General features: G+C 33.9%; 1 pseudogene; it reads left to right on the top strand.

Annotated features, from left to right (window-relative positions):
- Nucleotides 1-5,052: 5,052 nt before the first annotated feature.
- Nucleotides 5,053-8,986, top strand: LOC108336904 (probable serine/threonine-protein kinase At1g54610; annotated as a pseudogene).
- Nucleotides 8,987-12,340: the final 3,354 nt, after the last annotated feature.

The following is a 12,340-nucleotide window of genomic DNA, read 5'->3' as shown; positions in this document are numbered from 1 at the left end:
AACGGTTGAAGAAAAGGGAAAAAAACACTTATCAGTCGGAATGGAAAAATGTTCGGTTCAAACTGAAGCCCTTGGTGCAGCGAGCGCGAAAACACCCTCAAATAAAAATTTGATCAGTTCAGTGAAGAGAAAATCTAGAGAGAAAGCAGAGAGAATTTTAGGGCAAGGGTTTTAGAGAGAGAAAGAAAGCTGGCAAAATGAAAGAATTCTGATTTTTAGAAAACCCCTTCCTAAGGTCATGGGTCCTTAGCTTATAGGCTGACTGTCTTAACATAAGACCCAATAGCCTTATTATTTTCAGGCTCTTACAAATGTTCTTCTATATATTTGTAGTATATAATTTGGATGAAAATAATATGGAAAAAGAAATATAAATTACATATTTTTTTCCAAAAAAAAAGAAATATTTTTGCATAATGTTAATAGACATTATAATATTTTACTGCCTTATCTTTTTAATAAATTCGTGTTTAAAACAAGTTATGAGATATTGTCTTTAACATTTTACAATATGTTTTTAACTTGTATGTATGTTAGGTTTTGGAGAATATGTTTTTTCGTTTAACCACAAAAGGATTTGACAAGTAATGTCCAAACTATAAGTGTCGAGATCCTAAAAAGTTAGAGATGAGCAAAAAATCTATTTGATCCAATCTGATTTACTTTTGCACTGATCTCGTCTGTTAAGGATCATTTCATAAAAACTTTTTTTTTATCTCTATTTTATAATTTTTCTAGATCAGATTTCTGTTTTACTTATTTAGATTTAAAAAATTAGAAACCTGAATTTCTAGTCCAAATCATATTCAAATCAAAATAATCTAAAGCTGAATATAACTAACGATAAACCATCTTTTATAAGTAAAAGTCGTTTAGCAACAAAACTCCACTAAAAGAATAAATTAATCTACAAATTGTAATAATTTGGATTATAGCAATGGTTTTATTTTTATTTTTATTTGTTTCTAGATGTATTTATAATCACATTGAAGTGTTCATATGTTTTGATGTTTTTTATCATGTTATTTATGTATGTCTCCGTGTAATCTAAATATTCTTGACAGAAAAGTACACTAAAATACTTTAACGTTCAAATTAACAATATTATTGTAATAAATGATTCTATTCACATATTTTATGAACTTAGAACAATACATGCATGGACCCTATTTGTTAGGCTTAGATCTATAAATTTACCTTATTCTAGGTTTTCCTAACATTTCTTAATTACCATTAATTAGTCATTACTTAATTATAGTTTATCATGCTACTTACATGGATATTTGAGTGTCTCATCTCACACTACAGTGTTGGCTGAGGTGTCTTGGAACCTCTGACATATACAAATATGCAAGTCGAGATTTCTTCCTCCTCAACCAACTACTATATTAGCCCCTCAAGGTCGAGGCTTCCTAAGTGAGAGTCTTTTGGTAAGTAACGCAAGAAAATTTCCTTTATCTTGGTGTGTTGGTTGTACGTCGTCGTTGTCAATTTCAAATTATCACCACTTAACCAAAGCAATTTCAATATTGTCAAGTTAGTAGTTAACAAACTAGAGAGAGTTAAGGTGATCCTGAGTCATATTCCAATGAATATAAAATAATTTTTCAATAATTGATTCTTGTGAAATTCTACTCAAAAGGTTAGTTAAACATAATGCAAATACTAAAAAACATAAAAGTAAAAATATATCCTAATGGAATTAATGTTGAAGATTGATATAAATGTGAATTTAATAAAATGACAAATTAATAAAAGACTTTAAAACAATTATAATAAAATAGGTTAATTTCATCATTTTTTTCAAAATAGATTCATCATGGTTATCCATAAATTATTGTTCAATTGATTATTGTTTTTATTTTAAATTAATTAAAGTAATTCTTAATTAATTTGTTGGTGATCTTACTATTAACAAAAGTAGATTCTCAATTAAAAGCAAAACAATTTTATATTATTCATAATAAATTCAATCAAAGTACATTATCAACTAAATCCTATTATATTTATTCATATATATTCTTTTAACTCCTAACCAAGTTAAAAATTAATTAATCAAAATACATTCTTGACTAATTATTGTTAAATGTTTTACCATTAATTAAAGTACATTCTCAATTGGTAGCAAAAATTCGTTCAAGCATATGAAAGTTCTTAACTTTAATCAAAATTAAAAACCTTCAGACTCATATGATCAATATGCATATAGATTAAAACACATCGCTAATTAGATATGATGTGAAAATCATTACTTTTTACGTGATTTAGAGATAAAAGATATAGGTGAAACATAATCCAAAACAATAATCAAAAGAACAAACACATTATTTTGATCTAACCTCATAATCTATAATGAAATTACAATAAAACCAACCCTAGAAGCTTAGTCCTTAATGGATGAGTGGAATACATAATGAATGAAAATTAAAAAAAAAAAAAGGGTGCAAAGGAAGAAATATATTTTGTGGATGATAGCTACTCCAAACCAGAGTTACTAATGTTTCCTTTATGCTTCCCCTAAGTCTTTTTATATAGATCTTGATTATGCTTGGATCCTAATTTTTCTGTTGATGAAATCTCTTATCTAGTATTGTGGAAAGTCCAAACCATGTGAAGTCTCACATTGCTTGCACCTTAAAGAAAAGAAGAATATATAAGTTTTTTTACAATCAAACTAAAAGAATGAAACTAGAAAGACAAAATACAAGCCTAAAACCTTGCTACTAAAGGCCAAAATACACCATAAAACCTATTCTACTTTTTTTATTTCTTTATTTTTTTCTCAGGTCTTGATCTATCTATGATCACATCTTCCCCCCCCCCCAAGGTTGGAGAGGATTCAACCTTGAATCTTGAAAGACCTACACAAAGAAAAAAGATCGGTACCTCCTAGATCAAAGATCACACTACAGTAAGCATCAAACAAAAGTGTAATTATTTTTGGTCTTCCAAACAAAGTATATAAACAAATAAAACTAGAAGGTCTCCTTAGATTTTGATTGAAAATATTCAAGAAAACTAAGAGACCTTTTTTAGAAAAACTTTTATTTTTGTCTTGAGTTAAATGTAACCAAAGAGGGAACACTAACTCAAGATGTAGTTTGGAAAGGGTTATTAAAGAGGTGGAAATAAGGGAAGAGGGAGGTGGGATATTTTCTCAAAAAGAATTTGGGAAAGGAAGAAAGCTTAATAATGGGAGAAAAGTGGAAGGATTGAAACTATTCTCAAAATGGAAGAAACCTATGCTATTAAAGGCCAAAATACAAGGCATAAAACCTATTCCACTTTTTTTATTTTTTTCATGTTTTCTTCATGTCTTGACCCATCTATGATCACATCACTATAGTACTAGTAACAACACTGTCTAGAGATGAAAAAGGTGTCCCAATAAATGCTACAAAGTTTAAGCTAGAAATTGGTAGTCATATGTATATCACAATCACTCGACCCGATTTGATGTATGATGTAAGTTTAATCAGCAAGTACATAACAAATCCAAAGGAATCGCATTGGGTTGTAGTCAAAAGGATTATAAGATATCTTAAAGGCACAATTGATTATGGAATCTTTTATTAATAAGGTGGAAGAACTAATCTTCCTATAGTGATAGTAATTATGCAGGTGACTTATGTAAAGCCCATAAAAATATTCATCTTAATAAAATGTAGTAATTTTCTCTTAATATTATTATTAATAGTAATAACTTTATGGGTAGAAAATATCATTAAGTTATGTCGTAAGTTAAACAAAAAATTACAGTAGCTTAGATGGTAAACACCTTGTAAGACTTGGGACGGGTTCAAACCCAATAGAATACATTTCTTCAAAATATATTTTTATAAAATAAATTAATTAATTAATAGAATATTTATATATATATATATATATAATTCCCACTTAATTTATCGTTATATTAAACTAAATTTTTTTATATATTCATGAAGGATCTTACTCCCTTTACAGTAAAAACTTTAATCCCTACTTTGTGTACCATTAGATTGACATGATAATTTGATAGGGTTAAATATGCTTTTAGTCCCTAAACTATCAAGCGATTTTAGTTTAATTTTCGTCCCTCTTTCAAACTTTGGTACATTTTAATCTTTGTCCTTAAGGAAACTATAATTTTTCGTCCTCCAAAATCAACAACATTAAAAATAAGCTGAGGTGGCCAACGTCTGCCCACGTGTGATGACATATTTTCTTTATAACGTTTGCCACGTATTTGATTACATGTTTCCTTTCTTACATTGCTTTGTGCCTTGGCGGAAGAGGAAGAAACTCTTCCTACGTTGCGTGACGAAGAAGCCTTGCCCAGATCGCACCTCCACAACGTCGCCGCCTTCTCCGAACAACCAGAATCACTAGTTCTTCACTCAGCGCCACCCCGCGAGTCAACGTTCTAGATGCTCATCACCACCAAAATCACAATTGCAAATAAACCCTTTTTTTCCCAAGGTTGGGTGGTCCGCGAGTATGGAGCAACAGAGAAATTGGGGAAAAGAAAAATGGACTAGGATTTTTTTCTCGAGTTATATGACTAAGAAATAAAATCATTGTGTTTTATAACTTCTATAAAATATGAAGAAAATATTGCAATCTAGGGACTTCTTTTTTAGTAAATTACAGAATAAGAATTATAACATCTCATTGAGTTCCAGGTATCTCTACTTGCTCTGAGGATGGGCTATTTGAATTTGACAATTTATGCAAACAGACGGTTCAATTGTTTGTGCAATGCACAATTGATTTGAAAGCATTATTAATCTTAATCTCATACGTTCTTAGTTTAATCGAGTTTGATTAGTTATATCATGAAAACTTCAAGCAATTGAATCGTGATATTGATTTTTATCCAGATTACAAAAGTTTTAATTCGGAGTTGTATTCAACTACTGCTTATGTTTTATTATTTCCAAACTATTGGCAATCCACTATGCAAGTTTTGTTCAAATATAGTTCACTTATAGCAATCAAAACTGAAGTGTTGTCGTAACTGATAATGGCAGGATGGAGTAGTTGACTTATGTTATTTACGTTTTGTAGGTTGGACAAGGAACCTACAACAATGTTTATAAAGCTCTGGATAGAGACACACAAGAAATTGTGGCCCTGAAGAAGGTTCGCTTCAATACATCAGAGCCCGAAAGCATAAATTTTATGGCAAGAGAAATTACCATATTACAAAGACTGGATCATTCCAATGTAGTCAAACTTAAAGGATTAGCCACTTTAAGAATGTAGTACATTATATATCTAGTTTTTTAGTTCATGCAAACAAATTTGGCACGAGTCATTGCTCGTCCTGAAGAGAAACTATTAGAACCACAGGTTAAAAGATTTTCTTTGATGCTCTGGTCATTTTAACATTTTAACCCCTTTATTCTCCTTAATGATCTTAAAAAGTTAATGTAGGTCAAGTGCTATATGCATCAATTACTTCCAGGTCTGCAGCATTGCCATGATATGGGAATTCTTCACCGAGTTATAAATGGGTCAAACCTTTTGTTTGATAAAAATGGGATGCTTCAAATTGTAGATTTTGGACTTGCCAATTTTTATGGTCCAGATTATCATGAGCCTCTCACTAGTCGTGTTATGACGCTATGGTACAGAGTTCTTGAATTGTTGTTAGGTGACACAGACTATGGAGTTGGTGATAATTTGTGGAGTAGTGAATGTCTTCTGGCAGAAATGTTCAAAGGATTCCCAATCATGCCTAGCAGAAATGAGGTGATGAAGATGGTGGATGTAAGACCCGAGAAAATGTAGAGTTTATAAATAAGATTTAAGTATGTTTTATTAAAATATGCATGAGTTCACAAGGTGTTGTGTAGCTTAGTTGGTGTGCAAGTCTTGAATAAAATATAAAGTTCTATGTTATTTATTTATTTTGTTGATATAAGTATGGTTATTAAATTTAGGTTTAATAGGTTCGGAGGTCTCTATATTTGTGGGTTCGTTTCAATTGGGTCCTCCAATTTTGAAAGTGATCAATTTGGTCCCTAATTTAACAAAATTGAGTCAATAATACCCTTTCCGTTAAATGCAATGGACCTCATTAACTTTTTAAACATGTGGTATGTTGAAGCATCCTTCAAATAAAACTGTGCCACCTGCAAATAAAAGGATGCCTCAACATGCCACATGTTTAAAAAGTTAACGTCGTCCATTATATTTAACGGAAAGGGTATTATTGACTCAATTTTGTTAAATTAGGGACCAAATTGATCACTTTCAAAATTGGAGGACCCAATTGAAACGAACCCACAAATATAAGGACCTCCAAACCTATTAAACCTTAAATTTATGATGTTCTATATTTTCAATGTGATGTGTTAGCCCGTTGGTTGAGATGTGTGTCTAGGATTGAATGGAAATGAGTTCAAATATTAGGGAGATAGGTTTATGAGAAACCTTTATTTTATTTTAGTTATATTTTGTCTAAGGACAATAATGTCTTTTCCCCTTGTATATTGAGGTGCAAAAATTAAATAAATTGAAAACTAAAAGCTTAGAGTTTAGCAAGGAGGAAATATTTTCACAAGATATACGTATATTATTGATCTTTAATCTTAAAGTTTTATAATTGACTAAAGTATGAGAAGCTTACCTTTATTTGATTGTTTTATTGTATGATGAATTTGGGGATATCTTTGATTTTATTTGGAAGTATATTGTTTTATGGATTTATTGTACGATGAATGTGGTTATATCCTTGAATTTTCTTTGGAAGTATGACAAATGTTTAATTGCAATTATATATTTGTTGAGTTAATTTGAATGCTTTATACCATTGATGAATGTTTATGCAATTGTTTTGTTCTTGAATATTTGGTACACTTGATAAGCATGAATAAATTTATATTTTTATTAGATCAATAAACATTGGTGTACCATTATGATGATTTAACGTAATTGAATCTTAAACTAAAAATTATGGTTATTTTATTAATATCAAGGTTATGCTAAAAATTAGTATTTTTATTTCATTATAATTGAAATAAAATTAGGGACTTGTGTTTCTTCTAATTATAATTAAGAATTGATTAGGAGCAGGTTTTTTTGTAAAGGAAAACTTAAAAATTAATTAATGACACGTTCTTTTAATATGAATGTTAATGGTTATTCCGGATTAATCTTCTACATCAGATTAAATAAAATTAAAATTTCCTTGTATTTTATGGATTCTAAAATGCTAATGGGGGCACTGAGTCTAAGACCCTAAACAATGGTTTTAAATTGGGTTCATAATTGAACCAAGGGAAAACCTAGCGTCGCAAAAGGGAAATTCTTTCCCAATTTATTCTAAGTTTCATCTAACGCGAGCAACAAGAAGCTTCAACCTTCTTACTCTTTTACTTCTCACGTACCACCCAGTCTTGGGGCGAGAACGTTATGCGTCTCGAGTAGAGGCAATGACCTCACGACGACGACAGTGGTGGCAATAGAGGAGGCGCGACTCATGCGTGTTTTCGCCTTCGATGGCGGCTTGTAGTGGACTCGCAGGGTTATTAATCGCGTGAGTAGACCTTCTTCTTCCTTTGTTTTTCGATTTGGTTCCTTTCGGAGGAGGGACTCTTTTCTCTCTATTCTTGCTCTGATTCGTGTTGCAAGGGAGAGAGCTTCTTCCCTCTTCGCTTTGGTTCTGGCAAGGGTTTGCAGGAAGGGGTTACGCGTTCAAGTGCGACGGAGGCCAGGTGAGGGCGCGACTTGGCTTCTGCGTTTCACGGTGAAGGTTTGGTTTGGGATTTTGGGTTTCCTATTCTCGCATACAGCTTGCAATTCGGGTGGATGCGTTTAGTGTCCTTTCCTGCAGTTTTTGAAACGCGATTTGGAGTCCTACCATTACGACACTCGGGTTAGGTTTTTCTAAAATTGAATTGGGGATTTCTTGGGTTTGATACATCTGTTTTCTTTATAGATTGGTGGTTGTGTTTTGAGATTTTTGGATTTGGGCTTTTTCTTGAAAGGTTTCAAATTGGGGAAATGTTGTGGGTCTGATGCTCGCGGTCTCTGGTATGTAGTGACGGTGGTGGTTGCACTAGCGGAGCAACCATGGTGGTAGTGGTAAGTTGCGACCAAGATTTCAGGTGACAGTCAGGTTTGGGCCTAGGTTAGGCCTCTAAACCAGCATTGGGCTTCTGGTTTGGATTACACGAGAGTTACTCCTTCCACCACCACACACGACTCCCTGCACCTCCCAATTCCTATTTTACCCTTCAATATATGTGTTCACAGATGTCAACATTTGTGCACGAATATCAACGTCAAGACAAATGGATGTCGACGCCCGTTTAATGGAGAGTGCACCGAGAAAATCAAAGTACATGAAGATACACCACCAACTTGTCCTGGGAAACACCACCAATTCCATTCATCCATGAAATCCCCCATCAGAGCTTCATATGCATCCTTCGCAGCCAACATCAAAATGAAAACTTTGCAAAAGAATTGTGCATACCTTGCCAGTCTCAGCTTCATCAGGAACCTTTAGCAATCAACATTAACCTCCGACAACCACTGACAAGGGAAAAGGGTCTCCTCCTCAAATTCCTGAAATCCTCCTCAATCTCCTTCTTCATCAGCATCAGAGAAAACTTCAGTGGTCGCTCCTCTTTCTCCGGCGACCCTCTTAATTTCGGAGACTTTTTGGCGCCGGGGACACTCTTCAACGGCGTTTACGACGTCCCGACCCCGACCTTCCTCTCGTCAATCCTGAGCGTCACGGGAGCGATTGGGTTTTGGGTTTGCTTTGGTGTCTTCTTGCATGTATCGCGAGTCGCAACAGCGACATTGGGTTTTTAGGGTTTTATTCTGGGTTGATTTGGGGTTCTTGGGCTGGTTTTTCTGAGTGCAAGGTTGAAGATGCAGATGCGAGGGAGGAGATGATGAAGAAGAAGATGCTCGCGCAGCGGAGCGATTTAGGTTGGTGAAGGTTTCGCAATGGAGGTTTTTGGTGAAGAATATGATCGTGCCGCTGTAGATAGTGCGACGACAACGCAAAGTGGTTCTCGTGGTGCGGCCTGGTGCGAGTAGCTCATGGAGAGGCACTGGTGCATTAATGGCGGAAGCGGCTTGCTGAGGACTGGCGGTGAGGATGGTGGCGACGCTAGGGTTTGTCGGCGTCAATGGAGGATTTGCGATGATGGTCAAAGATGACGGTGATTTGCGGTTCTGATGGTGGTGGCCATGGAGGCTCGTGGATGACGACGAGGTTGATGGTGGTGGAGATAGGGTTTGGCAGCGACAAGGTTGGTCGCAACGGAGGCAAGGTTGGTGGTGATGGAATTAGGGTTTCTATGTAGAAGAAAAAGCTGACGTGGCAGGTGAGGAGGTGTAGGGAGATTTAGGATTTAAAAAAATATAAATTAAATTAAATTAATGTAGGATATTTTTGGAATAATAAAAATAGTGTGGAGGTGTAGGGAATGCTTGGGGTGGTTGAGGGAGCAACTCTCGGACTACACTTTTTGGACAAAACTAATTGGGCCTAAAGATTGTTGGACAGTTTTGAAAGTTTTAACAATAAGACAAGAGGATTTAAAATAAATCTTATATCTCAAAATTAAAGGGGAAATACAATTAATTAATTATTGACATTAATTAATGAAAATAAATATAAATTGAGAGTGAGAAAACATTAATTTATAATGATAATTATTATAATTTTGAGAAAAAAATTATTATTATTGATTTAGTAATTAATTGGCAATCAAATTAATTTAAATTGAAATTGAAAATAGAAATTAAGTTATGGGATTTTAAATTAATTGGAAATTTGATTTTTATGATTGATTAAAGTAATAAATGATGTATTATTTTGGATTGATATTGAATTATATTTATTTATTGTTTGAGTGGAATCTATTGAGCACATTGTATTTTTGAATGAGACTTTAGATAATGATGAAATTTGACTGATGAGTGGAATGAGTAAGTGATGGAGTTGTACTTGAGTGTGTGGTTGATGAGCATAAGAGTGTGGGATAAGTCCACTTGTTGTACCTAGTAAAGCCTGAGACTATCGACCAGTCGAGATAGCGACTCCCTTTGGCCTTGTGTGCAAAAAGGGGGTGCTCGGGTATTGAACCTTCTTTGTATGGGGGAGATGGTGTTTGCCTTGTCCTTGTGTGACAGGAAACATGTTCCTTAACCAGGTAAGCGGGACTACTCGAGCAAAACCTGTAGGAGAGGCTACAGGGTACCTATGGGGAGGCTACAGGTTTGAGGTAGGGTACAAGAGTGTGACTAATTCTTTTCACTATGGAGTTATGGTATTGTGGATGCTCATGGTGTTATTCATGATGAAGGATTCATGACAATGATAGTTCTGATGGAGGTACATGTGATGATGATTCATAGTGACGATGTGTTTGAAGACGATGTTGATAAGGATGACATTGATGGTATAGTCATGATATAGTTAATGATAATGTTGATGATGATCATGGTGTATAGATGATTTTGTTAGTAGGATAACACTGTAGATGATTGATTTGTTATTGAGTTGTGTTTACTTCCTATGTACATATTTTATTGTTATTGGTTGTGCTATGGTAGCTTACCCATATTTGTTTGTGTTTGTGGTTGTGTGTGTCTTACGATGATTGTACAACTTTTGGTTATATGGGAGTAGATGTTGCAGATGCTCCAAATGTACGATAGAGACGCGAGAGTGGGAAAAATATTTGGTTTATTTAAAGTTTTTGTACTATAAATGTTAGAGACAATGTAATCAGGTTTATTTTATTTCATTTTTACTTTACCAAATTTTGGTATCATATAAGTGGATTTTCGCGATGGTATTATGATTTTACTCTTAATCGGGGCATCCCAAAAATCGGGATGTTACAATGGCTTTGTTTTATGTTCAAGTATCTTTGGCTATTTTTCTTTTTCCCAATTTCTTTGTTGCTCCTTGCTCGCGGACCACCCAACCTTGGATAAAAGAGGGTTTCTTTGCAATTGCGGTTTTGGTGGTGACGAGCATCTAGAACGTTGACTCGTGGGGTGGCGTTGAGTGAAGAGCTAGTGATTCTGGTTGTTCGGAGAAGGCAACGGCTTTGGGCTTCTTCATCATGCAACGTAGGTAGAGTTTCTGCCTCTTCCGCCATGGCATAAAGCAATGTAAGAAAGGAAACATGTAATCGAACACATGGCAAACATTAGAAAGGAAACATGTCATCACACGTGGCCAAACGTTCACCACCTCAGCTTATTTTTAACATCGTTGGTTTTGGAGGACGAAAAATTATAGTTTCCTTAAGGACAAGGATCAAAGTGTACCAAAGTTTCAAAGAGGGAAGAAAACTAAAATCGCTTGATAGTTGAGGGACTAAAAGCATATTTAAGACGTATAAAACCATCTTGAGCTCTCATATTCTTAATTGGATGTATGTGCTTAGAGTAATTAATTTCTCATTTTGGATAGATCTGAAAACTACTCAAATTATGTTTTTAAATTACTACGATAAAACTTCAATTTAAACCTAATTAACTGTTAGATTAATCTAAAATTTTAATATTTAGTTCCTAAGACATATTTATTCACCTTGACCACTCGGATTTGTAATTGGATGTATATGTTTAGAGAAAATAATTTCAGATTTATTAGATAACTTATCCCACCTTAAATTTTGTTTTTGAGTAAGCTAAGTAAAATTAAGATTCCTACTTCATTAACTGTTGGATCTAACTAAAACTTTTACAGTAAGTTCTAAACATGTTATTATTTATTTTAATCGGAAAAATTTTTAATTAGTGGTGTAATAATCATCCTACGTAATACTATAACAGTTTAAATTGTTAATAATATTTGATTATATTGGGTGAAATTTTGAGTAATTTTATTTATTGATTTGTATGTTTGATTATATCATTGACTTGAACATTATTCTATGCTAAGCTACGAACCTTATTTTGGATAAAAAATGTATTGCATAATGAATGGGTTGATGAATATGATGTGAGATTGGTCAGGGATCTCGTAGAGAGACTTTGTGGTTGTAAGTAATTAGTGTACATGTTGATGTTGAGGGTCCTATTGTTGGAGGTTATCCTGATACTCTAATAATCATCCAGTTTCAAGTAGAGAAGGATGAGTTATGTGGTGAGAGGGGCAGAAGGTCCTAGTCTATGTGTTGGTTTTAAGCATAGGTGCTAACGGATTTACCTTGTGGATGACATGAAGTGTTGTATTGGAAGTGTATCTGTAAAGAAAAGTAGAGATCACCACAAGTGCACAACCTCCCGTGATCGTACATCAACATATCATCCAGATGAGTGTGTAAGGTATGATTATTATACGATGAGATGAGTGTCTTTGACATGATTATTG

This window comes from Vigna angularis, chromosome 7 (genome assembly GCF_016808095.1).
Source record: "Vigna angularis cultivar LongXiaoDou No.4 chromosome 7, ASM1680809v1, whole genome shotgun sequence".
Taxonomy (NCBI): Eukaryota; Viridiplantae; Streptophyta; class Magnoliopsida; order Fabales; family Fabaceae; genus Vigna; species Vigna angularis.
This window is presented reverse-complemented; position numbering and strand designations above follow the sequence as displayed.